Consider the following 13,524-nt stretch of genomic DNA (forward strand, 5'->3'; position numbering starts at 1 on the left):
TGAGGGAGAAGGGGACCCAAAACACCGAATCCGTGGGATGAGGAAGTCCCATCCCTTTATACATCTAAAGTTTTCTTTGTTCTTTTACCTTCTTCCCTCATCTCCTTCCTTTCCCCTCATCCTGTGTGTGTGACTGGGAGATGCCCTGGAAAAGCCAAAAGGTGGGCGGAGTGATCCGGCAGGAAGGGGCCTGGCGAATTAATCAGCAGTTCTCTAACAGGTCAGCAGTGGGAGGAGCTGCTTCACTAACAATTCTTCAGGAAGGCCACGGTTGGCTGGGCTTTGGGGACATCAACATTTCAATCTCCCACCAGGCAGTCTCCAACCTTTGGGACCAAAACTAGTTGGTGGATTTTCCTCCATCTGGCCCAATTTATCTATCTCCCCTGACTACCTATTTTTTTTAAGGACACGTTCATTCAGCGTCATGATCAGACTATTGCATAGCAATCGACAGCATGGGTGCCAAAAAGAGTCTACATTAAACCCTTTGTTGGGATGTTTACGCTTTCCACAGAACAGAACTAAAATAACCTGTTACACAATTAGTCACAGATACAGAGCTCTGGGCCCACACACATGAGCACTGTCTGAACCGCAGCAGCGAGGCCCGGCCACCACGGTGCTTGGCTGAGTTCACAAATCTGCTGTGACCTGTGGCTTCCCTGTCACTTCCTGGCTCTCCTCTCCTGAGAAGCTCTGTTTCCTGGCAGTATCAAAACCTCTGCCCCTGCCAGAGCTCCTGCTGCCGCTGCTGGAGCCACCAGAGCCACCTGGGTCTCGGGGTGTGGCAAGATGTTGGCCTCTACCACCGCAAGGTCCAGAGCTTCTGCCTCCAGAGTCCCCCCGTTCGTGGGCCAAAGTTTGACGACTGATCGTTGTAACTGCCCAAATCCCTGCAGCTTCCACCACCTCCAGAATCGCTCCCGTCATTACCAGATCCATTGTAGCCATCCCCGCTGCCACCATAGCCGCCACCACCATCACGGCGGCCACCAAAGCCACCACCACTGAAGTTCCCTCCACGGCCGGAATTGTCATTTCCACCAACACCACCTCCACCTCCACCATCAAGGTTTGCAGAACCACCTCGACCTCTTTGGCTAGAGGAGGCGCCAGCCATCTCTTGCTGGCACCTGGCTTTCCTCATGTCTCAGGTGTGGCCCTTCACAGCAGGGTCTTTCTGAATGACAGTCTTATCCACAGAGTCACGGTCATCAAAAGTTACGAAAGCAAAGCCCCTTTTCTTTCCACTGCCTCCGTCAGTCATGATTTCGATCACTTCAATTTCCCCTACTGTTCAAAATGATCTCGTAGATGATGTTCCCCGATGTCTTCTTTAATGCCACCAACAACAATCTTTTTCACAGTTAAGTGGGCCCCTGGTCTTTGAAAGTCTTCTCTGGAGACAGCCCTCTGAGGTTCCACAACCTTCCATCCACCTTGTGTACAAGGTCTTGCATTCATGGCTGCAGCTGTTATGCTTGAATTCGGGACCCCCCAAAAAACACAAGAGACCAAGATCCATGTAAGCAGCAAAGAGGCGTTTATTGCCAGCTAGCTGGGTCCTCCGCGCACACAGCAACTGGTGACGCTGAGAGGCCCTGAGCCCAGGGTTTGTGGCAGTTTTATACACTCTTTGGGGAAGGCAGGGACCCCCACATACATCATAGCATCTCTTAGCAAATCATCACACACCGCGGGAAAATCAAATAACAACTCTAAAACATGATTAGCCCATTCACTGGCGGGAACAAGTTGGGTAGGGGTGATTGATTACTACAAGAGGGGGATTCATTTGAACTGATTGGTTTAAGCCAAGAGGGGTGTTCGTGCTGAACTACATGGTTTCCCAACACCATAAACTACTGGGAGGGTCATCTGGCATCCCAGGTATTTCCCTGTCTCATGCTGATTGGTGGCTGCTAGGGGGTTACTCTCGGTCCCCACCTGGCCTGACTGAGTCAGGGACACCTGGCACAGCAGATCTCTCCTGTTATTTGTAGATAAACAACTCAGCAGGGTGGGAATGTGCCTAGGAGTGCTCTGTGGGTCTTTCCAAGGACAAAGGTCATGTCCCTTCCTTGGACAGGCTTTGCTCTGAGGTAGAGGCTGGTTTTTCACAGCCACTTCCTCCACAGTGGCATAAATGACAAACCCAAAGCCCCTTGAGTGTTTTTGTGTTTGGGTCTCTCATGACCACACAGTCCATGAGTGTCCCCATTGCTCAAAATGGCTTCTCAGACTCTCATCAGTTGTTTTAAAGCTCAGCCCTCCGATGAGTAGCTTCCGCAGCTGTTCGGGCCCTTTAGGGGACTCTGATTTAGACATGAGGCAGCAGGAAGAGAGACTTTAATGATGCTTTCTCGGCGGCGTTCACTGGCAGAAAGGACCTGACTACCTATTTTTAATTCTGGCTTCACTAACTTGCTGAGGCTGGCCTTCAACTTGCAATCCTCCTGCCTCAGCCTCCCCAGACGCTGGGATTACAGGCGTGTGCCACCACGCCCAGCAGTTAATATTTTTGTTATGACTTTTGTTTAAGATATGGTGCCTGTCCTCAAAGAGTTACAAGGCATATTCAACAATGACAAAGACAGTGCAGGCTCAGTGCCAGAGAAGTAGCATGGATGAGACACGCCCCACAGCTGTAAGTTGGGCTGGCTGGACGATGGGGGGGCTACCTGCTTGTCACTGGTCTCAGCAGCTCAAGAGCTTCAGAATGGGTGGAAAGATGATGAAGGACTTGGGGTGCCTGTCTAAGAATTTGCACCAATTCCTTAGGGACTAGGGAGCCACTGAATGTTTTTGAGGAGCAGAGTGATAAGATTGGTGTTCCTACAGATGTGACTCTGGGGGCAATTGAGAGGGTGGTGGAGGCCAGGAGACTGGCAGGAGCCCAGCAGTGGAGGCAGAGGATGAGAAGCAGGGCAGGCGCGGAGGACCCAGTGAGGAGCTGAGCACTAGGGGACTGCTCACAGGCAGAGGGCGTTGTCCAGAGCAGTTCTCAGCTGCCCAGCAGGGGGCGGACGTGTCCAGGGGCTTGAGCCTTGAGAGGAGAAGGATTGCCGAATAACACCCCCTGCAGGAATCCACCCCACGGCCAAGAAGGCCCCGATTGGCCCAGTTCCCGCGTCTTGGATAAGTCATAACAAAAATCGGAATTTGGGGAATGGGAATTAATTGTAATGGGAAGCTGGACCTGAAGGCGACCCTCCCGCACAGCCCTCCCGGGCACCCAGCACCAAGGCCAGGGGTGAGAAGGGAAGAGCAGGAGAGGAGGCCGGAATCAGGGGCCGGCTGGCAGCTGCTGAGGGTCTGGGAGCGGCCAGGCCTCCCAGGTGGTCTTGAAGAGCGGCTGGGCTCAGACCATTCCTATCTGAAGAGGGCCCTGGGCTCAGAGTGGGCCCCATAGACGCACCTGTGCGAATTGGGGCAGGGCTGGAGCTGCTCCCCGGGATCCAAGGGGCTAAGTTCATAAGGTGCCGGGTCCTGGAGATCCGCCCAGAAGGCCCCTGAGCTGGCGGCCTGGCCCAGGCCTGCCCAGTGCCTCCCTTTCCTCTCCCGATGGCCCAGTGCTTCCCAGCAGTGGAATGCCCCCGGTGTCCTTCCGGATCACCGCAGCTCACAGACGGTAGCCTGGGCTGCGGGGCCAGTGCCTGTTGCATGGAACCCAGAGAAACTTTTGCTTTTTATGTGGCTGGTGATGACCCCAGGCCCTGGGCATGCGAGGCAAGCGCCCTGCACGGACCCCCACCAGGCGCTTTCGCTCCTCCTCTCCTTCCTTGAGACCCGGTCTCACTGAGTCGCCAGGCTGCCCTCGGCCTCCGAGTCACTGGGATCAGGGCTGTGACCACCACTCGAGGCCCTCTGAGGGTCTGACCCTGTAAAAAGTCGCCAGGTCACAGCAAGGTGAGCAGGTGGAGAGCAAGGGGGGTGGTGGCCAGGAGAGGGCCTGGGACAGGGACGATTGCTGGGAAGTAGAATGGGTTGACGGGACCTGGTGGGCGCAGGAGCGAGGGCCAGGGGAGAGTGCCCAGGCTCCAGGGTGAGGGGCCAATCACGGAGGGCGCTGCGGGCGGAGGGTGAGGGGAAGATAGAACCTGAGTGTGAGAAATGTAAAGCTTGAGAAATCTTGGGGACACTCACCTGGGTGTCACGTGACATCTAGAGGGTCTGAGGATAGACCGGGGTGTGGAGCTGAGATCTAGGAAGGTGGAGGTGGGAGGGGTGGCCCGGCAAGAGGGAGGGCCGAGAGCCCAAGGGAGCCACAGGATGGTGCCCGGGTCACGCGGCTGAGATTCCAGGGTGCCTTTGGATTCACAACTGGAGGTTCCGTAGGCGAGGGCCATGTCACCGAGTGGCATCAATGTCCCCAAGGAAAGGGATCATCTGCATAGGCAAGCCTTTCAAGGAGGGTGGCCAAGGGGGGAAGACAGGGGCTGTGCTCCCATAGGGTTCCTAAGCTACTTCTGTTCCCTGTCCCAACATTCACGGGTGCCCTCTGTGTGCCGTGAACTGTCCTAGGTGCTGGGGACACTTGGTTAAATCGGACGAGAAGGTCTCTGCCAGTGGAAACGGGAGGAGAGAGCGTTCTGTGACCAGCTTTATTGAGGCATAATTGACATGCCATAAACTCATTCGCTTTCAGTGTGCAATTCAATGATTTTTAGAAAATTCACAGAGTTGTGCAATCATGACCACAGTCCAGTTCTGGAACATTTCCACCGCCCCAACAAGGTCCTTCATGCTCCTCTGCAGTCACTCCTTGTTCCTACCCCAGCCCCACGCAATCCCAAAGCCACTGACTGTTTCTATATTTGTCTTTTCCGGAAATTTCCTGTGGCATTCTGGTTTCGAGGTTGATGCCTGCTGTAACATGAATCGGCATTTTGTTCCTGCTTTGGGCTGAATGGGATTCCATCATCAATGGATAGGTCACATTTTCTTTCCCTCCCCCCACTGCCGGATGACAAGGGCTGAAATGATGTCCACTATTTGGCTATGGTGAATAGATCTGCTATGAGCATTTGCACAAGTCTTTGTGTGGACAAGTGTTTTCACTTCTCTTGAGTAGACACCTTGGAGCGGTCTTGCTAAGGGAGGAAACATTTCAGGGTATAAGGAGGACAGAGCGGTGTGTAGGCTCCCTGAGCCCTGGCCAGCAGGGCGAGGATGGGCCACCTCCGTAGCTTCTGCTCACTTGCTGATCTGCTGCGTATCCCTGTCTGCCAGAGGAGGTCTGCCCCACGAGGGCAGCCCCCTGTCTCATTCACCCTGCCTCGCCAGCGCTTAGAACAGTGTCTAGCACTTAATAGGTGTTCAATAAACCTCTGACTTCAAATCCTAGGCTCTGGAACTGGAGTCCCTGGGGAATACCTGTCCACCTCCTGGCCATGTGATCTGATCTGGGCTCTCCCATCTCTGTTCCTTGGGGATGGTGATATGAGAATGACAGGTATCCCTACCTGCCAGATGGGCAGCAGTGGTGACTGACCACGCACCTCTGGGCCTGAGCCAGGCCCTGGTTCCCTCCCTGCTATTCTTAGCAGCAATGATGACAAACCTGTTGTCGAGAGCGGCCCCTCCCCGTCCCACTGTCCCCTGGACAGGCAGTTCCCAGACCCTGCCCACTGCCCTCTGCCTTCAGAGAAGAGCAGCCCAGCTGGTGGAGCCCGGATGTGGGTGTGTGCCAAACCGGAGAGACTCAGGGCTGGGAGAGCCCTGGGCTGGGTGAGGGCTGAGTCACAGCCATAAAGCTGGGGGTGTGTCCTGGTGACACCAGACACCCACTTCCGGCCCTGAGGGACTGTGTCTCAGGCCTCCCAGGCTAGGAGCCCTCATAGAAAGCCTTTGAGAAATACAGGAAACAGGACCAATGGAAATTTTTGCATAACAGCTGCTCAGCCTGGGAGCTCCCTTCTGCTCTGGAGGTCTTTGACCTGTACCTGGTCCAACCTGTCACTCAGCCTGGGCCTGGAGTGGCTTTCCGGGTCACAGATGCAGCAGAGACTTCAAGAGTCCCCTGCCCGGCCCTCCATGCCCAGCAACCCCCGCCCCGCCCCCAGGGCCACCGCCATGAGGTTCCTGTTCCTGGCAGGCTTCCTACCCCCCCCTCAACACTCAGGCCCGAGGCCTTCCACCGCCTTCAGACCCAGCGCCTGTCACTGTCCTCTGCCTGTCCTTGACACTCAGGCCTTGGACACCCCTGGCGTGTCAGTGGGTGTTCCACGCTCACCCCTCTATCTCCAGCCACTAAATAAATTGTCCACGCCCCGCCCCCCCCCCCCCCCCCCCCGCCATCGTGAACAGTCATCTGATGACCTCAAACAGTTCCACTGACCGCCACTCACAGTTGCCCAATCTCTCATAGGGACTTTTTCGTGCCATATGACAAAGCAGCCTGCTGCGGGCCAATAGCACGGTCCTTGGTGTTTACCAAGGATTTGGGAACTTAAGTCCACACAAAAACCTGTGCCCAGGGCTGGGGCGGCGGCTCAGCGGTAGAGCACTTGCCTGGCATGTGGGAGGCACTGGGTTCAAGTCTCAGCACCACATATAAATAAATAAAAAATAAAGGTCTATCAACTAAAAAATATTAATAACACAACAACAAAAAAACTGTGCCCAGATGATTGTAGCAGCTTTATTCATAATTGCAAGCAAACAAGGTAGCCTTCAATAAGTACATTTTTAAAGAAACCAACTGGGCACTGTGGAGCACGCCTGTAATCTCAGAAGTTCAGGAGGCCAAGGCAGGAGGATTTCAAGTTTGAGGTCAGCCTCAGCAATTTATCGAGGCCCTAAGCAACTTAGCAAGATCCTGTCTCAAAATAAAAAAAATAAAAAGGGCTGGGGAATGTGGTTCAGTGGCTAAGCACCCTGGGTTCAATGCCTGGTGAAAAAAAAAAAAGAAAGAAAGAAAAGAAAAGAAAAGAAAGCCTATTAATTAAAAAAAAAAAAAAAAGACGTGGCCCTGTTTTTCTCCAGCGCTGAGAAGGCTCCTGGCCACACGTCTGTCCTTCCTCTGAGCTGCTAACAGAACTCACCACCCATTCTTCTCTCCCCTGAGGCCTCAGCCCTCACAGGAGGCATTTGTTGGCTGACTTGCTTTCCTTTCCCTCCTTCCGGCAACCTTTTCTTTCTTTTGATTGAACCCTGGGCTGCTCTACCCGGGGCCATAGCCCCAGCCATTTTTATTTATTATTTTGGAATAGGATCTTGCTAAGTTGCCCTGGCCTTGAATTTGGATCCTCCTGCCTCAGCCTCCCCAGTCACTGGATTATAGGTGACAAGTCTGTTTTTGTGACAAACCCACTCCTGTGGTAAGGACATTACTCCACTCATGAGGGGGGAGATTCCATGACGTCCCAACACTGTCACCCTGGGGATCCAATTCTCAACATGTGAATTTTGGGGGGTCACATTCAAAGGATAACACCCAGACTCTTATGCATGGCCTCAGGTCCTCATTATCTGGTTGAGGAGAGGATGCAAGTATTTAAAAAAAAATGCAGACATTACACAACTGTAGTTTGACAAAGAGAGCAGGAGAAGAGGGAGGGGAGGAGACTTCTGCTCACTCAGAAATTGTGGCTGCAATGTCAGAGGTGGTCTGGGGTCTTCTGGGAGATTCTTCCTCACCTTTGTCTGGGTGGGCTCGTTAGCAGATGGGGTGGGGGTGAGGGGTCCGAGCCAGGAGGTGGGAGAGGGCTCTGCTTAACCAAGGCTGTGCTCCCAGAGGCCCCTGGTGGGAGAGCCTGGGGAGTCCAGGTTTCTCTCTCTGTTGGAGACTCAGCATGGCCTGGGGCGGTGTTACAGGTGTGGCTTTGGCACCCTCTGAGAGCTGCATGACCTTTACCTCTCTAAGCCTCCGTGTCCTGAGTGCAGAGTGGGGTTGTGGCTAGGTAGAAAGCTCTGAGCTCCGAGGGGGCCAGTTGTGTGGCAGCCAGTTCAGCTCTGCAGCTCTTCCTGGGCTCACCCCATCCTGCAGGGTCTGTCCCAGGAGGTGGCTGACCCACGGGCTGCATGCATGAGTGAGTGGGGAGCTGTGCCCCAGGAAGGGGCCGGCGCTGGTGTCCGGGTCTGGGCACGAGCAGGAATGCCCGGAGCTGTAACTCACCCAGGCCTGGCTTGGCAGGTGGACAGGCGCTGCCCGGTGCCCAGGCCTACTCCCATCAGCCCTAATGAGTGCACGTGCTGCAATCTGAAACCCTGCCCCCGGCTGGAACCAGTTGCACAGAGAATAGAGTTGTCACAACAGGAAGGGTGCGTCCAGAGCTGCAGAGGGACAGGGAGTGCAGCTTACTGCACTCCAGGCCCCGGAGCAGCTAGGGCACTGGGTGAAGGCCCTTCTGGCCACCCTGATTATGGTCTGGAGCTGTAGGGGGGTCTGTGCACTTGTGCTCTGGCACTTTACCCTCTCTGTCCCTTTACGTGTCCCTCAGACACTCTCCAAGTCCTTCTTTTTTCGGAGGAGCTGCTGAAAGTCCTCTTCTCAGAAGCCTCGCAGGATCCCCCATGCCCCGCTCAGCCCATCTCTCGAGCACAACCCCTCTCCGGGGCTCCACCCACCAGGACTCACTTGGAAGTGGGGGTGCTTCTTAATTCGGGCCTAGTGTGTTTCTGGTGAATTAAACCAGACAGAAGAGGGAGAGAGTTTGGTTCATTGAGGGAAGAACTAGAGGAGCCCGGGGGCCCAAGTTTTGGCGGGGGCCTCTGTTCTCTGGGAGCCCCCTGGCAGTCGCCTGAGTTCCCTGGGCCTCAGCTTCCTCACCTGGAGGCAGAGTAGGCCTCCCTCCCTCTCTTTGGGGGTCCTCTGGCTCTGCTGTTCTGTGGCCCCAGATGCTCATCAAGGACTTGTCCTGCCACTCTCCTGACCTGCCCACTGCTGCCCAGCAGGACACTTTGATGTGCAATTGTCACCACTTTATGTCTACTCTCTATCATTCATGCTCCTGAAGAGGAGGGGAACCGTCCTTCATCACTGTGGGGGCACACCACTAGGTCACATGACTCAAAAAGACGGTAGGCTTGGGCCTGCCATCGCCTAGACCCAGAGGCAGGGGGACGCGGGTGCCATGGGCAGTCGTCTGGGCAGAAGAGTTGCTTAAAAGGGACATGGAGTTGGCCTCCCCACCTGCTGCCCCCAGGGGCTACTTGGGGTGGAATGTGGGTCTCAGACTAGGTCTGGAGGCTCTTGCAGAGGAGGGCAGGAGATGAGGCTGGGCAGGAACAGAGCCTGGGAGGAGCAGCTGGCTGTGGGCGTGGGATGCAGGGGCTGGGCAGAAGCCTGGAGGGGGGAGGGGGCTGCCTTCCTCTGCCCCCCCCCCATAACAGCTGGGAGAGGGTGCTGACCTGAGCCCCAAGCCCAACTCCACTGCCACTTGTCCACTCTTGAGCAGCAGGAGGCCTCAGCCACACTCCTCCTGGGGCAGGCGGTATGGGGGGCGGGCAGGAGCTGCAGCTGCTGAGCTGCAGGCAGGGCGCTTCCTCTACTTGAGGTGGCGTGGTCACAGCACTGGCGGAGAGAGCACCGACTGTGTGCTAGCATGGCCTACAGGAGGAGAGGGACTCAAATGCATCTTTGTTTTTGTCCCAGAATGGCAGGAAGATATGTCATCTAAACTCTAGGCTCAGGTTTATGGACCAATTCTCTCTCTTCCTCCCTTTCTTCCTTTCTTTCTCTCTCTCGTTCCCTTTCCCCTAGTAGGAAAGGTGTCTGTGCTTATGATAGTCTATGGAGGCCATATTAGAAAGCAGACAGGAGAGGGGAACCTCAGCCATGGCTTTCTCCTGCCCAACGCTGGCACAGGAGTTCATTTCCTGTGGCTGTAGTGACAAAGTACCACCAACTGGATGACTTACAGAAATTTACCTTTATAGTTCTGGAGGCCAGAGGTTCAATATCAAGGGCAGACAAGGACCTTGGTAAGGAGCTATTCAGGGGACGAGGAGGTCCTGGGAGCCAACAGGGATCCCACTCTGAATCCTAAGTGTCATTTCTCCTTTTTCAGGGTCCTGGATTGAAAGGCACCCTGCGGTTGTTATGCAGGAGCAGAAGGTGCTGGGAGAAAGAGTTCCTGAGGGAATTGATATTTTTAACAGGTATCCAGTAAATCTCGACTTTGTCAGGTCTTCATTCAAAGTTGCAAAAGGTCAGTTTGGAATTCTTTTTTTTTTTTTTAAGAGAGAGAGAATTTTAATATTTATTTTTTAGTATTTGGTGGACACAACATCTTTGTCTGTATGTGGTGCTGAGGATCGAACCCGGGCCGCACGCATGCCAGGCGAGCGCGCTACTGCTTGAGCCACATCCCCAGCCCCAGTTTGGAATTCTTGACACTTGGCTCACGTTGGTACAAATGGTAACATTGTAACCTTAACCCCAGCAAAAGAGATTTTTCACTTAGTAAAAGTTAGACAGTAACCATCCAGATTTGGCCCTCAAACAGCAGGAGGCAGAAGAAGCAACTGAGGAACTCCTGAGAAGTGATCCTGATTCCGGGCACCCTGGCGATGCCTCCTGGGGAAGCCCTGTCCACTTGAAGTGTCATATCCCACTGCCTTTGGGTGGTGCAGGCTCTAGTCGATGGATGGCATGTGTGTGAGCGAAGTGTTGTACTCGCTGGTACAATTTTATGTGAGCAGAGCACATAGGCCAGGGAACAAACCAAAACAAAGCAAGAAAGGCTGCAGCAATTGCCTCCTAATCAATGACACATTCCCGAGGAATTCAGATCTTTACACACTTGGCAGGGAAGCTTCATTCCTAGGTACATCCAGAAATGCATCACTCCGGCTGCAACAGTTAACGCTTTGGTGTCTGCAAGATATTAACATGCGAAGAACATGTTCTGTTTTTCTTTTCTTTCTTTCTTTCTTTTAATTTATTTATTTATTGGTGCTGGGGATTGAACCCAGGGCCTGGTGCATGCTGTGCATGCCCTTTACTACTGCACTATATCCCCAGTCCTCAACCACAAGTCTTTTTTTTTTTTTAATATGTATTTTTTAGTTTTAGGTGGACACGATATATTTTTATGTGGTGATGAGGATGGAACCCAGTGCCTCATGCATGCTAGGCGAACACTCTACCACTGGACCACAACTCCAGTCCCTCGACTACAATTCTTAAAAAAGTCGAAGCACTTTTACAAAAGGTGTAGGGGTCTTGGAACACACAGAACAAGTGGAGACTGTGTCAGGCCCCCTTCCAAGACCACTGCAAGTTTAAGTTCAGGCAGCTGCAGTGACTTGCCCAAGGGCCCTAGCTGGAGAAGGGCAGAGGCTGCAGGGGGCTGTAGGCTGCCTGAATAGGGTTGAAGGAGGTGGCTGGGCTGAGATACTGTGAAATGTTCCCAGCCTGCAAAGAAAGGGGAGCTGCATATGAAAACTACCTGGATAAGCTGCTGGGATAAAAGGTGCCCCAACCCAAAGAATTTAGCAAACAGTATCAAACTGCTGGGCTCCAGAAAACAAGAGGAATTTTGTTTCTTTTGAGGAGATGGGGAGATAAGAAGAGGGGAGTGTGAAAGGAGCCAGATGCTTGCAGAGCAACTGCATTGCTGCATGGGTCACATGACCAGGCAGTGACCCCTCACCCCTGGGGCCAGGAGGCCAAAAGGGCTTGATGCCTTTCTGTGGCTAGGGTGATGGTGAGGCCAGTGAGCACGGGGCACTGGAAGAGCAAGCGGCCACAAGAAAGACTGGTGCTCAGAAACCTGGGTGGCACCTCTGGATTGCTCAGGGCATGGCTCTGCAGCACCAGCTGACCTTAGGCAGGTCTTTAGGGCAGGGAACCCAGCTGGTGCCTGGGTCCACTCAGGTGGTCTAGAAGTCCCTGTGGATAGAGTCCCAGAGAACACATGGGACTTCTTGGCAGTGGTTTGTCTTATCATTAGGTTCTTTACTTTCTTTCTCAATTTGTGTATGTGTGTATGTGTGTGTGTGTGTGTGTGTGTGTGTGTGTGTGTTTGTTGCTGGTTGGGGATCCGACCCAGGGCCTCACACATACTAGGCAAACTTTCTTGGTTCTTTTCTTTTTGGTACCAGGGATTGAACCCAGGGATGCTTAAGCATGAGCCTCATCCCCAGCCTCCTTAATATTTTATTTAGAGAAAGGGTCTCCCTGAGTTGCTTAGGGCCTGGCTAAGTTGCTGGGGCTGGCTTTGAACTCTCAACCCTCCTGCCTTAGCCTCCTGAGTCCCTGGGATTACAGGGGTGTTACACTGTGCCCAGCTACTTTCTCAGTTCTTATAAGGACAATGCAACAGAACAGTCTAGAAGGTGAACAACCACTATTTCTTTGTGACTCTTCTAGTTCCTATCCATATGCAGTAATAATTAGAGAGTTTCCGCCATTTTTAAATCTATCCTGCTTTTACTTTTTTTTTTAAAAAATACCAGAGTATTATTAGTTGTAATTTCTTTTTTATATATACCTTTATTTATTTATTTTTATGTGGTGCTGAGGATTGAACCCAGTGCCTTGCACATGCTAGTGCTCTACTGCTGAGCCACAACACCAGCCCCTGCTTTTACTTTTTTAAAATACATTTATTTATTTATTTTTATGTGGTGTCGAGGATTGAACCCAGTGCCTCACACGTTAGGCAAGCACTCTGCCACTGAACCCACAATCCTAGCCCCTGCTTTTACTTTTAACATTTTAATTCCAGCATTTTCCATATTGCTACAACAGTCCTCATTACCATTCTCACATGGTGATGTGGGACCAGCACAGGCCGCCATTGGTCCAGAGGATCTGGGCTTCTAGTCCTGGCTCTGCCATTTGCCCATTTGCTCTTAACATGAAACTTCATGTTATCCCCAGCAAGTTACCTGGCTTCAGTTTCCCAACCCTCACTTGGGCATACCCTTACCATCCTCTCTCACCAGAATGATGTTCAGGAAATGTTAGCCCATTTGACTCATTATTTCCCTCTGTATACAGAATGGGGTTAATATCCTATCCTATCAAGCAAGTTTTTTTTTTTTTTTTTTTTTTTTTTTTTTTTGTGCTGGGGATTGAATCCAGGGCCTTATGCACTCTAGACAAGCTCTCTACCAACTGAGCTATACCCCCAGAGCCCCACTATCAAGCAAGTTTAGTGTGAGAATGAGAAAAAATGTGGGTATCTTGCTATCGAGATGCACTCTTGGCCCTGTTTAAATTAAGCTGGCTCAAGTGGATACCTTCAGAGTTTTCTACGGGAAGAAACTTTCTGAAAGTCTACGTTCCCCGAGCTCCCAGTCAGGCACGGTGCTGTCCTGCTGCAACCCCCACCCCTAGGAGCTGGTTCAAGCCGCAAAACGCGCGGACCAAGGTCTTCCTAAGGTTGCAGATCTTGACCCCCGTCAGCCCTCTCAGTTCATTAGGAAGGTACTCCCGCTTTGATTGATAGAGGAAGCCGCCAATGCACGCTCAGGGGAGGCCCCTAGAGCGCGCTAGGGGGCGTGCCACCTCCTTGCTCCCCTGGCCCAATCCGAAGCCTCAAAGGGGCTGTGGGGCGGAGCTCGGCG

At 52.9% G+C, this 13,524-nt stretch overlaps 1 pseudogene; it reads right to left on the minus strand.

Annotated features, from left to right (window-relative positions):
- Positions 1 to 636: 636 nt before the first annotated feature.
- LOC114107227 (heterogeneous nuclear ribonucleoprotein A1-like) lies at positions 637 to 2,331 on the minus strand (annotated as a pseudogene).
- Positions 2,332 to 13,524: the final 11,193 nt, after the last annotated feature.

Source organism: Marmota flaviventris, chromosome 3 (assembly GCF_047511675.1).
Source record: "Marmota flaviventris isolate mMarFla1 chromosome 3, mMarFla1.hap1, whole genome shotgun sequence".
NCBI classification, from domain to species: domain Eukaryota; kingdom Metazoa; phylum Chordata; class Mammalia; order Rodentia; family Sciuridae; genus Marmota; species Marmota flaviventris.